Here is a 14,941-nt window from a genome sequence, read left to right as displayed (position 1 = left end):
CCTGGGACCTGGGTAAGTGAATACTGTAACAGAAAAATGTTTTGGTCCCTCTGAGATGGCTTCAGGAAGATTTTAGATCATTCCATGAAAATGAGCCAATTGCTTAAACTGCTGAACTACCAGTCAAAGCATTTAACCTGATTAAATCAGGGGTGCAGATCCTTAACATTAATATAGGACCACTCCAACAAGTTTTTAAAAAGGACTTTAAACAATTGGCTCATTTTCATGGAATGATCTAAGACCTTCCTGAAGCCATTAGATGGCAAAGTAAACAAGTGATATTATTAACAAAACCCCAGGGCTACATGAGATGGAAGGCAAATTGGTATAGTTTTATTGTTAACACGACTTGGATGTGTCTGAGTACAATCAAATAGGGGTGCTTCCTATTTCAATATTCTGTCCTGATGATGACCCGCCTGAATTCATTTCTTTGAGTGGGGTCGAAACGTCAGCATTCCATTAGAAATTGTGGATTGACTTGAAAAATTCAGTAGGCTCACAGTACCTATGGTTATAGGTGCTTATTTGAGACCCCATGCTTTTAATCACAGTTTGGTTTTAGTTTTCATGTAACCAGCACTGAAACACTAACACATAATTCACTCACACTGCGCCTTTATACAGGAGCACCTCGATTACTTTACTATAAATTGTTGATTTTAAGTTTCTAATAAATGTGATATATTACTCACAAACCTCATCGGTACAGAAAGTTTTTTATGGTACAACCACTGTCATGGAGGTTAATTGATATCCTTACCCCAGGAGGACCAAAACATGTTACAAAAACTAGTCTTGTTTCAGATTGTGGTCATATTGTTGCCCAAGGAAACATGAGGTTTCATTGAGGAGAAAGAAGTGGAGCATTGGCAATACACATTTCCGTGCAGTGCCTACCTGTGTAAATCAATAAAGACATATGGAACAAAACAAAAAGCAATGCCATGCTGTGTTACTTTTCTTACCAGTAAGTTTAGCTGTTGCCAAGGAAAACCAGTACTGGATTTTGTCTGCTGTATCAGTTATCCATAATACAATTCGCAGTTGTTGCTAAGTTGTCCTGCAGGACTATTGTAGGAAATAAGGAGACCTGCACAGTGGGCTGCAGCAACCCGAAAGAGAATGCATGCAATGTCGCATTGCTTGGCCCTGCTAGCCTGATGCATGACAGAGTATAGGCAGTGCCACAAAGTCCACAACAAATCTCTTGCAGGAAGAAATTGTCCCATGTTTTAACAGGCATCTTCCATTTGGGCCGAAAGCCGTTGGAGGAAGAAGGAAGAGGGTTGCTTCTGGGACCTCAGACACTTTCTCCAGTTCCCTCATGTTAATTACAGCAGGCACAGTGGGTGTTTTAAAGCAAAGAGGTGAATGGAGGGAAGAAAGAGCATGAGGAGAAATGAGAGAGGGAGGACAAAAGAGAGATAGGAGGAATGGAGCAGGGCAGGTCTGAATATTTTTTGCCAGAGCTGCTTTCAGTTCCCAGACAGGCCCTGCTGTTAGTGATTATGGTAGAAGTTTTAAGAGCCAGATTTATCAAAGCGTTGTGTGGCCCTTTCGGCATTCAAGGTAATGCAAGGGCATTTGTGGCTGCCACCAGAAAGGGGTGGGGGGAGGACAAGCACACGGAGTGAGGGTCAGTTAAATAAATAAAGAATTAAACTTACCTGCCCCCTTATGATGCGCCGCTCTGCACCAGCCACCTCAACTTCTCTCTCCGCACAATGCTTCTCCCATGCTGTTACATAGCATTAAAGAAGTGCCGGGATTGCCCTGAGTGGGCAGAAGTGCTGCTCAGGGGGAGAGTGGGGCACTGTGCTTGGTATCAACCCAGCTGTAAATTGCACCTGGGTGTAGAGTTGCTAAGGGCACATGTCAGTTTGTTCGGCCTCGGACGGCCGGGCAAATGACAGATACACTTAGTAGCACACATACCATTCCTCCTCCACTTTACGTGGAGGAGGCTGGCCCCGTCCCACCCTACGAAAGCAGAAAAATAAAGGGATAATAAAGTATTTTTACCACAGCATAGGGGCCACTCCTGAGCAAGGGTAATGCAACACAAAAGTCAGATTGCATGGCCTTGCAGTGCTTGGTAAGTCTGGAATAACACAGGGAAGCACAGGTTTCCGCCCTGTGTTACTCTACCATAGGAAGGCTTTCCATGGGTGAAGTGTGGGTGTTCCCACCAATCCAGTCATAGATTTAGCTGTATTCCCAGTTAGACCTGGAAATGCATAACAACTAGAAATCTTTATCTTTCTTTGTTTTTCCTCTTTTTACATGTGGTGCATTCTGCAGCACACATAGAAAGAGGAAAAAGCCTCAGAAGATTGTTTCTGTGCTAGAAAGTGTGTAGGAACAATCCTGCCTGAAACAAAGGAACCCTTGCACCATGACGCAAGAGTGTCTGTGTTGGCACTAGGCAGACAAAAGTGCACCAGTGCAAGGAGAAGACAGAAACATCCCATATAATATTAAATATGGCACATTTCTGCCCTCTCTTTTTCAGGCAGTGAAGTGCAGCAAGGCGTCTTGCTACATTGCGTGAAATATTGATAAATCAGCACCTTTGTTTATTGCACCTTTGCAACCACGTCTTTGCTTTGCTAATAACAAGCCATGCCCAAACTAGGATAAGAAATTTAACTTTCCTACCCCCTCTAAAAATTATGATAAGACTTCCATCCACAAAGATACTGCTATGAGAGGATCATTATAAGGGCACAGGATTTCACACCTCAATATGAGAGTAAACTTAATCCCTATATGACGCTCCTGTTGTAGAGGCTGAGATCTGATTTATGTGAAAAGAGGATATCAAACAGAATCACCTAAGCATGAAGTATGTGATCATCATTTAGAAGTAGTCCTCAGATATTGACGTTAGTTGAGTGCGAAATAATGCAAAATTCATGAGCCCTGCATAAGGACAGGGGATCCTAATATTCAATCGAGAAAAAACAAAGAATCCCCAAATCCCCAAACTAGATTCAATGGTGTTCTAGCAGATAAAGTTCTCCCCGTGATTGCTTGAAATCCCAGCAATGCTTACTGCGTAGAAAATGGATGAAACGATTAATCAATCCACTTTCAGCGCCTGTTGAAAATTTAGCCACGGATACCTTCCTTCAAATGCCTTTGAGGTTAAAATGTGATTGCGATGAACATCGGAAAAGTGTTCTCTACCTTTTTTTGCTTCTCGCTGATATAGCAGTTGTAAGAGCTAATTTTATCTTTGTGCACGGCGATAAACTCTCACTGTCTAGGTTTCTTATAGCAGTTTAAGTATTGGTTATTTCCTAAATATATAATATTTATGAATCTTTGAAAACTAAGTGTGATGTTGTGTTTTTTAGCAATAAAACAGTGGGCGTTCTAACCAAGTCAAACTATTTAGTGTTGATATAATAACATTATTACAATAAGGCCAAGGCGGCACACCTTAAAATCCAAACAGATTGGGTGTTGTAATTCCTAACCCTTTTCCCTGGTGACAATGACATTGTATCAAGGTTTGTTTTTACTAAGGGTTTACCGCAATAGTGACAAGAGAGAAGGGAAATATATTGTTGTTGCATGCTGGTCTTCAGGTACAAAACGGGGTTCTATCAAATTATTTTGCTGCTCTTTAATACCTACAGGTGTGGGCCACATGACATGAGCATAGTCACAGCAAATAATAAAACACAGCATATCCGACTGAAGCAAAGCATAAAGTATAAGCTTGAAACATGATATACCGGCGTTCAGAGGGTTCCGCACTAGCTAAATATTTGTTCACTGTGCCGGGTGCAACCAGCCTGCATACTAGTTAATTTATCTGATAGACCATACGCCAGACAGCGTGACTAATTTCCAGCTAAACACATGCTTTAATTGTACGATCTCAGAGCATTCATGGTAACAAAACAAAACAAAATCTTGTCCTTTGGGACCTCCCACTATGTCTGTCCCATCCTTCTTCAGTCCCCAAGACATTCAACTAATTTGACCCTCTTATTCTTCCATTCATTCATGCAGACATGGTGACATACTACATCAGATGGCTTGGCAAGAAGCAAGACACCTTACGCAAGGCACCACCACAAGTCACACAAGCGATTAGTCTGCCAACCAACCAATGCACACTTTTGTGTGTGAAGGTGTATTCAGGCTCCATTCGTTCCCAATATGTTGGCCACTTCTACATCACAAAACTGCTCCTAACAGGAATCTGTAGCACAAATCATGAAAAGGTAGGTTTGGTTTTGTGTCACAAAATATAACATCTTAAACCTTAATTGAAATTAGTATTTCTGTATTCGAAGCTAAATGCTTTTTCTAGAAGAGTAATCACATCAAATTTAATAGAAACGATTGGATGTTACAATATCAACATTTTAACCATTATATGCTCAATACAATAATATGGACATAAAAAATATTGCCATTAAAAATATTGAAATCTCATAATACCAACTAAAAATATATAGAAATCAAAACTATCAATTTTTCAAACAACACAACAATGTCTACAACATGAATATTGTACAGAATGTTTTGAAAAGCATGTACAAATATAAAATGTTTTAACAAATAAGCACCTCCTTAATTAAATATATTAAAAAAAGGTTAGAAAAAGAGTTTTCAAATATATATGAATTACAGACCAGCATTTACCTGATAAGGAATAACAAAAAAATGCAAAATGCGAAATCAATCAAATTTTAAACCAAAGTTGTTAACAAATATATCAACACTATCAATTGAAAAGGTGTAGAAATAGAAGAGGTGACAAACAATCAATGATCTTACAGACTTGTCTCAGAAGAGGTAAGAAAATTACCTTGCCACATCGAAGCAATGTCAAGCTAAAAAGAAGTATGCATTTCAGACTGTTTGCCTTTATCTAATGGTTATAACTTCTCCATTTTAGCTCCAAAATGCAATGTGTCTGCGATACTTGGAGTGAATTAGATGGTCAGATTCTGCTGATACACTGGTTTGCAGAGCCGGGCACCTCTTGTGACTTGTGACTGATTCAAAAGAATTGGACATTCGCATTTTGGAACTAAAATGGAGGTTTGATAGCCCCTTGATTTAGGGCATCAGTGCAAAATGCAGTGGGGATAATAAGACAAATGAGCATTTAAGCGTGCAACTAGCAAATCGATTATTAGCAAAATGTTTTTAGCAATAATAAATTAGGTTTTCAAATGAAATCATCACTAACACTGGGCACACTATTTTGCAGTAATAGCAGTGCATCTGTGGTACTACTGGCCTTATGACATTTAGCATTGATATCTACGAGAGAGGGAAATACCAAATATAGTTCAGGACATTGGCAGAGCCTCAATAATCTTTGTGGTCTCCACTAGAAGTGTTACCAAAGAATATGCCAACAAAATTACTCCTCAAAAATTAGGCCAACCACCAGTAGCTCCTAAGTTAAAACAAATAATGTATATGTTGGAAAGTGGATTATTGGTAAGGGCAGATAAGTACCTACAGTTATCAGTAGGACACTAACCCCCACTAGATCCAGTCAGGTCTCAATAAATTAACCCCAGCTCAACCCTTGGTAGCTTGGCAACAAGCCAAGCAGTTAGGCTTAACTTAGGAGACAAAGGGGGTCATAACAAGTTCGGCAGACAGTTTTCACCGTACGCCAAACTTCTGACAGGAAGGTTGCTGTCACACAGGCTACCTCCCCACCGCCTCTGTCAAGAGTTTCCTGCTGGGGGGCGTGGCTTTGGGCGTCAAGATGGCGGTCGCACTCTGAGAGTGCTCTGGACCCCTCCGTCATCCGCCCCATGAAGCTGCCATCATCTACACTATTGGCATGGCCCTAAACATGCCGGACAGCTCCTGGACCCCAGGGATCCTCCCCAGAAGCGAATAACGGCAAATCTGTGCCGTAAACACCGGCCGCGACCGGACCGATAAAACTAAGATGGCGACCGGGGCTGCGGCGCTCCGAACCCGAGGTGAGAGGCTCCTCCGCTGATGCGGCCGCTCTGTGGGTGACGCTGGGGACGTCGGCCCGCGCCTCGGAGCCCGGGCCCCCCGTGGGCCGAAGAGATTGTGGTGGGGACGACCGCGGAGTGCTCCTGGCGACCCGGACCCTGCCGTGCATCTGCGCGGAGGTCCGGGAGGTGCGAGAGGCGATCCCGGATTCGGAGGGGCCTTTTTTGTCTGGACTGGCAAGGGCGAGGTAATCGGGACGCCCGGCCGTGCTTCTGCGAGCGGCCTGTCCGCAGGGGAGGCCGCCCTGAGTGGTGGGGTCGACTTCGGGGGCGCCGGCGCTGCACACCGGGACCCGGGCCCTGGTGGATTCGCTGTGATTGTACGAGCGGCTGCGGGAGGGCTCCCGGCGGCCGGACTCTGATGCGCAGGTACGCGGGCTCCGGGGGCAGGCTGAATTCAACGAGGAGACTGCCATGTGGGGCAGTCCTACTCCCGGCGGTCGGCTTTGAGCACCTGGATGGAGTGGGGGGCCCCCAGGTGGCCGCTGGTTTTGGGCCCTGAGAGGCGTGGGGCCCCTCACCCCCATTGGAAGGAAAAGGGGGCTTCGACACAAACTTGGCAGGGAGAAAGGTCCCAACCGAAACAATACACCGGGTGGTTGATTCCACCAGGGAACAAGACCTACTGGGGACCTAGAGGTACGAGGCAGGGCCTGCTGTAGGACCAGGCGGCCGCTTGGCGGCGTGAATCAGCGGAGTGTTGAAGACCAGTGCCTATCAGACCCTGGGGAGGTGACTGGGTCGGTGCCCACCCGCATGTGCTTTTGAAACCCTGCTGGTGGACTTGGGCGCCGACAAGCCAAATTACCTGAGACAGAATGGGAAAGGACAAAACGAACAAACAACCCCCGGCCTCCCAGCAAAAGATCGACCAGTTCACGATGCTGGCGGGCCCCAGGAGAGAAGGGGAAACTGCTAGTGGAGGCCCAGCGTTAGACAGAGTAAGCGCTATCCTCCAAGCAATTCAGTCGTCGCAGTCGGCTGTGGAGACCAGAATCGGGGAAGTGCGTGAAGATATGGGCCTTATCAGGCAGGACCTCAGAAATGCAGTGAGACGAATTACTGAAGTGGAAGGCCGGGTCTCCCAAACTGAGGACGAACTGGCTGATCTTAGAACAAAAGTGGCCCAGCTACAGACCCGAACCAGCGAGCTGCACCGCCATGCAGAAGATGCAGAAAATCGATCTAGACGCAACAACCTGCGTTTTGTCGGATTCCCGGAGGGCGCGGAGGAAGATAAAGTCTCTGAATTTTTGGAGCGCTGGATCAAGACCTGGATGCCAGACCAGGCCCTCTCACCCTGGTTTGCAATTGAACGCGCACAAAGAGCCCTTGCACCGCGGCCCCCTCCGGGTGGCCCAAAGCGCCCGATGATCGCACGTTTTTTTAATTTCAAAGATCGAGACAATATCCTCAAAGAGGCGAGACGCTTGGAAGATCTTCAATGGGAGAATCATAAGATCTTAATATTCCCAGACTACACACGAGAGGTCCAGACCCGCCGCCGATCGTATGAGCAAGTTAAACAAAAACTTAGAGCAATGCAACTCTCATACATGCTCCTCTTCCCCGCGCGGCTTAAAGTCAGTATGGCTGGCAGGGCACATTTCTTTGAATCTCCGGAGGAGGCATGGGACTGGCTGACCGAGGAGGGCATTGGAGCCCGAAGGGGACCCCTGAAACAAGGGGGTGAACCCGCTCGTGATAGGCCCCCCCCTATGGGAGGACCCCGAAGGAGCCGGAGGCGCACCAGATCCCGGAAGGGGGGGCGAGGGGACCTAACTATATCCGGAAGTGGAGAGACGGCTGGAGACCCTGACCCCCGGATGGAAGAGGCCTCCATTGAGTCTCCGGAGGTGCAAGACCAGGTGCGAGCCGAGGATGGCGGCCGTCTGAGCCAGTCCCCGGTGCCTGGCTGAAATGTTGCATGGAGCTCCCATTGTCACACATGGAGGATACCGAAGGGACCGGATCGCCCTCATGGGGCCCTCCGGGACGTACCTTCGGATAACCCGGCGGCTCCCTGGGGTTCGCCAAGTACGACTTAACGACTTTTCATTGATGATTGCAGAATGATCCGACTGAATGGAGGGGTCCACCACTCTACTCCCACGACAGTCTCACTGGCTGTTTTGTTCTGGTTGGGTACATAAGCGACAGATGCTTCCGGGGTGGGAGTATGGGGTGGGGGGCAGTTGGGGGGTGAGAAGTTTGAGTTAGGTTTAGATAGTAGCACTCAGTCACTTATTCACTATAGGTTTAGGGCCATATTTATACTTTTTGACGCAAAACTGCGCTAACGTTGTTTTGCGTCAAAAAAATTAGCGCTGGCTAACGCCATTCTGAAGCGTCATGCGGGCGCCGTATTTAATCAATGACGTTAGCCGGCGTTAGCCGCCGGCGCTGCCTGGTGTGCGTGGAAAAAAACGACGTACACCAGGCAGCGCCGGCGTAGGGGGATATGGAGCTTGGGCGTCAAAAAATGGGGCAAGTCAGGCTGAGGCAAATTTTTCGCCTTAACCCGATTTGCGCCATTTTTTCCGACTCCCAACCCCCATAGAAATGACTCCTGTCTTAGCAAAGACAGGAGTCATGCCCCCTTGCCCAATGGCCATGCCCAGGGGACTTATGTCCCCTGGGCATGGTCATTGGGCATAGTGGCATGTAGGGGGGCACAAATCAGGCCCCCCTATGCCACAATTTTTTTTAAAAAAAATACTTACCTGAACTTACCTTAATGTCCCTGGGATGGGTCCCTCCATTCTTAGGCGTCCTCCTGGGGTGGGCAAGGGTGACAGGGGGTGTCCCTGGGGGCATGGGAGGGCACCTCTGGGCTCCTTCCGAGCCCACAGGTCCCTTAATGCCTGCCTTTTCCAGGCGCTAAAAAATGGCGCAAAAGCGGGCGTACATAATTTTTTTTGACCCGCCCACTCCCGGGCGTTAATTTTGCCCGGGAGTGTAAATACGGCGCACATGCCTCGGAGTCAATTTTTTAGACGGGAACGCCTACCTTGCATCTCATTAACGCAAAGTAGGTGTCCACGCTAAAAAATGACGCAAACTCCGTGGACTTTGGCGCTAGACGCGTCTAACGCCAAAGTATAAATATGGAGTTAGTTTTGCGTCGGAATTGCGTAAAAAAAAACGACGCAATTCCGGCGCAAACAGAGTATAAATATGCCCCTTAGGGCCATATTTATACTTTTTGACGCAAAACTGCGCTAACGCAGTTTTGCGTCAAAAAAATTAGCGCCGGCTAACGCCATTCTGAAGCACCATGCGGGCGCCGTATTTAATCAATGACGTTAGCCGGCGTTAGCCGCCGGCGCTGCCTGGTGTGCGTGGAAAAAAACGACGTACACCAGGCAGCGCTGACGTAGGGGGATATGGAGTTTTGGCGTCAAAAAATGGGGCAAGTCAGGCTGAGTCAAATTTTTCGCCTCAACCCGATTTGCGCCATTTTTTCCGACTCCCAACCCCCATAGAAATGACTCCTGTCTTAGCAAAGACAGGAGTCATGCCCCCTTGCCCAATGGCCATGCCCAGGGGACTTATGTCCCCTGGGCATGGTCATTGGGCATAGTGGCATGTAGGGGGGCACAAATCAGGCCCCCCTATGCCACAATTTTTTTAAAAAAAAATACTTACCTGAACTTACCTTAATGTCCCTGGGATGGGTCCCTCCATCCTTAGGCGTCCTCTTGGGGTGGGCAAGGGTGACAGGGGGTGTCCCTGGGGGCATGGGAGGGCACCTCTGGGCTCCTTCCGAGCCCACAGGTCCCTTAACGCCTGCCTTTTCCAGGCGCTAAAAAATGGCACAAAAGCGGGCGTACATCATTTTTTTTGATCCGCCCACTCCCGGGCGTGAATTTTGCCCGGGAGTGTAAATACGGCGCACATGCCTCGGAGTCAATTTTTTAGACGGGAACGCCTACCTTGCATCTCATTAACGCAAAGTAGGTGTCCACGCTAAACAATGACGCAAACTCCATGGACTTTGGCGCTAGACGCGTCTAACGCCAAAGTATGAATATGGAGTTAGTTTTGCGTCGGAATTGCGTAAAAAAAAATGACGCAATTCCGGCGCAAACAGAGTATAAATATGCCCCTTAGTATTTCAATGTTAAGTTTTAAGAGGTCATCCTTGTTTCCACTGACGGACGCCCGACAAGTTACGGCACCCACGCAGCCCACAACAGGTCCTCACTGACACAAATCATCTCCTGGAATGTAAACGGGCTCTTAGATAAGATCAAAAGATCCGCAGTTTTCAACACCCTCCGCAGATACTCCCCCTCAGTGGTCCTACTGCAGGAAACCCATCTCCTGGGAACTAAATGCCCTATGCTCTCATGGGGAGGATTTGACAGGGTTTGTCATGCAGGTTTCTCCAGGGGATCCAGGGGAGTGGCCATCTTACTTAGTCGCTCACTACCTATGGTGATTACACCGACACTGTCTGACCCACAGGGCAGGTTCGTGGTAGCCTCCGGGGTGCTTCGCGGCTCACCGATTAACCTTATATGTGCATACGCCCCTCCAGCGGGATTCGATGCCTTCCTAATCTCACTCCGCCGGGTGGTGGCAGGACTCCCCCAGGGAGCCACGTTGATAGGAGGGGATTTTAATGCTGTTCTGGACACCAGACTGGATGTATCTGGTGACATCACCACTGGTAGGTCCTCCCGGGCTACGAGTCTTAACGGATGGATGGAGAGCCTTAGTCTCTGCGAGGTGTGGCGAACCTGGCACCCTAAAGAACGTCAATACACACACACATCAGCCGCCCACAGGACACATTCCAGAATTGACTTAATATTTATGCCTGCTCTAGACATTACCGGTGTCACAGGAGCTGATATATTGCCACGAGGGGTCTCAGACCACGCACCAGTGCGGGTCCGATTGGGTGGAACAGACCCCACCAGCCGCCCGACATGGAGACTGAACGCATGGTATTTGCAAGATAATGAATATGCCTTTGAGATAAGAGACCGCCTTGCGCAGTATTTTGAGCAGAACTTGGGAACGGTCCAGTCCCCAGGTATAATATGGGCCGCTTGCAAAGTCACGCTAAGAGGGCATGCCAAGTGTCTTCTTCGGGCACGTGAGCGTGCTCGAGACTCACGAGTGTCTGAGTTGGAGGCTGAGGTGCTAAACTTGCAGCGCCAACAAACGACCTTATCCTCGGCTTCTACTCTGAGGCAACTCACTAGGGCCCGAGAGGAAATCAAGCACTTAGTGCTTGAGTCGGCAAAACACTTATGGAGATCTTCGGCCGCACGAGTATATGGCTGGGGGGACAAGAATGGGAAACTTTTGCATTGGCTGGCCACCCGCCCCTTGGCCAATAGAATCATACCTGAGATCAGAGATGACTCGGGTACTCTCTCTAAAGTGCCCATTGAGATTGCACGGAGCTTTGCCTCTTACTATGCACGCCTGTACACAGAACACCCTCGACCCACCACTGAAAGGGAATCCCCCCTCCTGAATGACATAACTCTTTCTAGAGTCTCTCAGACGGCCAGGAGTAGGATGGATGAGGAAATTAGCCTCACAGAAATAACCAGTGCGATTGCCAGCCTGGCATCAGGCAAGACCCCAGGTCCCGATGGATTCCCGCCAGAGATATACAAGAAATGTAGTGATATTCTGGCTCCACACCTACTCAACATGTATGAAGAGGCTGAACGGAAGGGCCACTTCCCTCCTGGGATTGACCTGGCGACAATAGTAGTGATCCCCAAGACCCAACCCCCGTCGCAGCACTGTTCGGCATATCGACCCATCTCACTCCTCAACACTGAAGTTAAAGTACTAGCCTCAATCCTGGCCTCAAGGCTAAGAGATGTAATGCCCATGTTGGTGCACCCTGACCAATGTGGCTTCATGCCTGCCCGTAGCACTAGGCACTGTATTAGGCGGTTGCACCTAGCCTTGGCGCATCAAAAGACCTTGTCTCATACCCCCCTGGCTTTGCTTTTACTCGATTTCAAGAAAGCCTTTGACACGGTAGACTGGTCCTATCTCGGAAAAGTCCTACAAAGAAACGGACTTGGGCCTAGATTCCGGGGTCTAGTGAGACTACTTTATTCTAATCCAACGGCCCATGTCCAAGTGAATGGAGTAATCTCGGACCCATTCCCTATCGGCCGTGGCACCCGGCAGGGATGCCCATTATCCCCCCTGCTTTTCGCACTAATAATAGAGCCTCTGGCGAAGTTGTTACGGGAAGACCCGCTGATTGAGGCCTGGCACTGGCCCGTCTGCCAAGAGGATCGCGTGGCATTGTACGCAGATGATGTCCTGTTGTACATCTCAAACCCGGCTAAGAGTGGCCCCCGCATTCTACAAATTTTAGGTCTCTTCTCGGAAGCCTCAGGGTTGACCCTAAACCCTAGTAAATCCTTGCTGGTTCCACTCCATCAATCCTGAGACTGTATAGACTGGCAGCAAAACATTCCAATACGAAGAAATAGCTTTAAATACCTGGGTGTGCATGTCTCCTTGCTCCCTGAGCTAGCATGGGAGCTTAACATCACACCATTAACCAAGAGAATACAAAACGATGGAGAGACCTCCCCCTTAATCTACATGGGAGAATCGCTCTCTACAAGATGATGGTTCTCCCCAGACTTCTTTATCTCCTCCAGAATTTCCCTCACCCTATCCCCATGAGATGGTTCAGAGAGAGGGACTCACAGGCACGCCAATTTTTATGGAATGGCACCCGTCCTCGATTGGCGCTTAAAATCTGTCAGAGAGATGTTTATGAGGGGGGACTGGGAATGTCCAACATCCATTACTACCACCTAGCAATGCAACTACTAGTGATCAATGATTGGGTGGGGGGTGGATGGAAAGATCCGGCGTATCGGCTAGAACTCCAGACCATGAGTTACCCAAAGATCTTTGATGCCCTGTACGGAGGCCCGATTTCACGTGGGACACCAGAGGTGACCGGGGTGGTGCTGCGGGGTTGGCGGACGGCCCAAAAGGTGACAGGGTGGTGGGGGCGCCACACCCATCAAACCCCATTATGGCAGGGAACACATTTAAGGGAGGTAGCAGGTCTGGAAGGATTTCAGAAGTGGGACAACATAGGTATTTCTACACTGGGCGACGTATGGGAAGGCTCACACATGCGCTCCTTTGAAGACCTCCAGAAAATATTTTCACTAAACAAGACACAATTCCATAGGTACCTCCAGGTCCGTCACGCCTTACTGACAGAAATCCAATTAGGGGATGACATACCCGAATACAGCCCTATGGAGGCGAAAGCTCTGATGGGGAACCTGGGCAGGGGAGGTGTCTCCCAGATATATCGTTCGTTAATCGCCACCACTGCCGACTCCCTAGAGGGACTCCGTCGGAGATGGGAGGGGTGGGTGGGTCTTATGGAAGAGGTAGACTGGAATGAAGCTTTAGCAGCTCCACACACCTTAACGATGACGACTCGTCTCCGACTAATACAGACTTACTATCTCCATGCAGCCTACTTAACACCCGTCAGGTTGTACAGGGCAGGTCTCCGTACTGCAGCCGACTGTCCACGTTGTATGGACCCAGACGCAGACCTTTTCCACATGGTATGGTCCTGCCCAATCATTAAAGCTTACTGGAAGGCTGTTACAAGGGAGATCTCAACGGCCCTACAGATGGACATGGGGTTGACACCAAAGCCACTCCTACTGGGGATAATGGGTGATACCGGACTGAGGAGGGCGGAACGGACCTTTCTCGGGGCAGCGTGCTTAGTGGCTAAAAGAGATATAATGGCAGACTGGAAAACCAAAAGTGCACCAACCTTGACTAAATGGAGGCGAGGAGTGGATTGGTGTGCTCAACGTGAAAAACTTGTCTACGAGGCTAGAGGGTGCCCGAATAAATATAATAAGGTATGGGGGAAATGGGAGGCCACAACAATCAACCTCCCGGCACTATCGACGGGCCTAACACCGGAAGAGCCTGAACAAGCCCTTCCTTCTCCCCCTTCTAATTGGTGAAAATTCTCACGAGACAATTTTGCAGGGAGGTGCATAATCTTTCCACTCAGGGTGTTGTCCAGGACTCAGGATTGACCTTGTTCGGTGCCCGTTGGCGCCTAGTTACATGTATGTATCACTGTTTCATTTTGCAAAATCAATAAAAATCTCTTTATAAAAAAAATGAAAGAGTTTCCTGCTAGGCAGGTGGGTGAAAACTTTGGGTTTCTGCCCACCAGCCTAGTGGGAAACAGGCTACAGCATTGTCACCAGCTCGAAATCAAGCCGGGGGCAATGCTGTATCCCTCAGGGTATACCAGCAAAGCAGAGAGTGAACATTGCGATGGTACTGGGAAGGGGGGACCCTGCAATGCCCATACCAAGGGCATGGGCAATGCACAGGCCCCCTGCACCTGTTCTCCATCTGCCTTTTCATAGCGGTGTTACATTCATGGAAAGGCTGGCAGTGAACAAGGTCGTAATCCCCAGGGCAGCGCTGCCCTGGCGGATTAGGATCTCCACCACCTCCAAGCCACTGGGATCCAAGATCCTGGCAGAGCTGGCTGTCCAACGGCCAGGATTTTCATGTGGCGGTCGGACTGTCTCATTGGAGGCGGTTCAAACCGCCACACTTGTAATGACAAACAAATTATGTAAAGCATTCACAATTCACAAAACACTAATAAAATACGACACAGGAAACAGTTTAAAAATACTAAACCAATTTATAAAAATAAAAGAAAAAATACTTTAATTTGCAACCAAAACAAATAAAATCGGAGAAGAGGAACCGGAGATAAGAATTTTTAAAGAATTACTGTTTTTTAGTGCATAAAAACTAAGAGCGCCACTTGAGATATCTGGTTGTCCATTGACCGGAGCGAAATCAAAGTTTGAGGCAGACTGCGATGGAGCCCTCCTCGGCTACAGCAA

Source organism: Pleurodeles waltl, chromosome 2_2 (assembly GCF_031143425.1).
Source record: "Pleurodeles waltl isolate 20211129_DDA chromosome 2_2, aPleWal1.hap1.20221129, whole genome shotgun sequence".
In the NCBI taxonomy this organism is placed as follows: Eukaryota; Metazoa; Chordata; class Amphibia; order Caudata; family Salamandridae; genus Pleurodeles; species Pleurodeles waltl.
The sequence above is the reverse complement of the archived record's forward strand: the minus strand, read 5'-3'. Positions refer to the sequence as shown.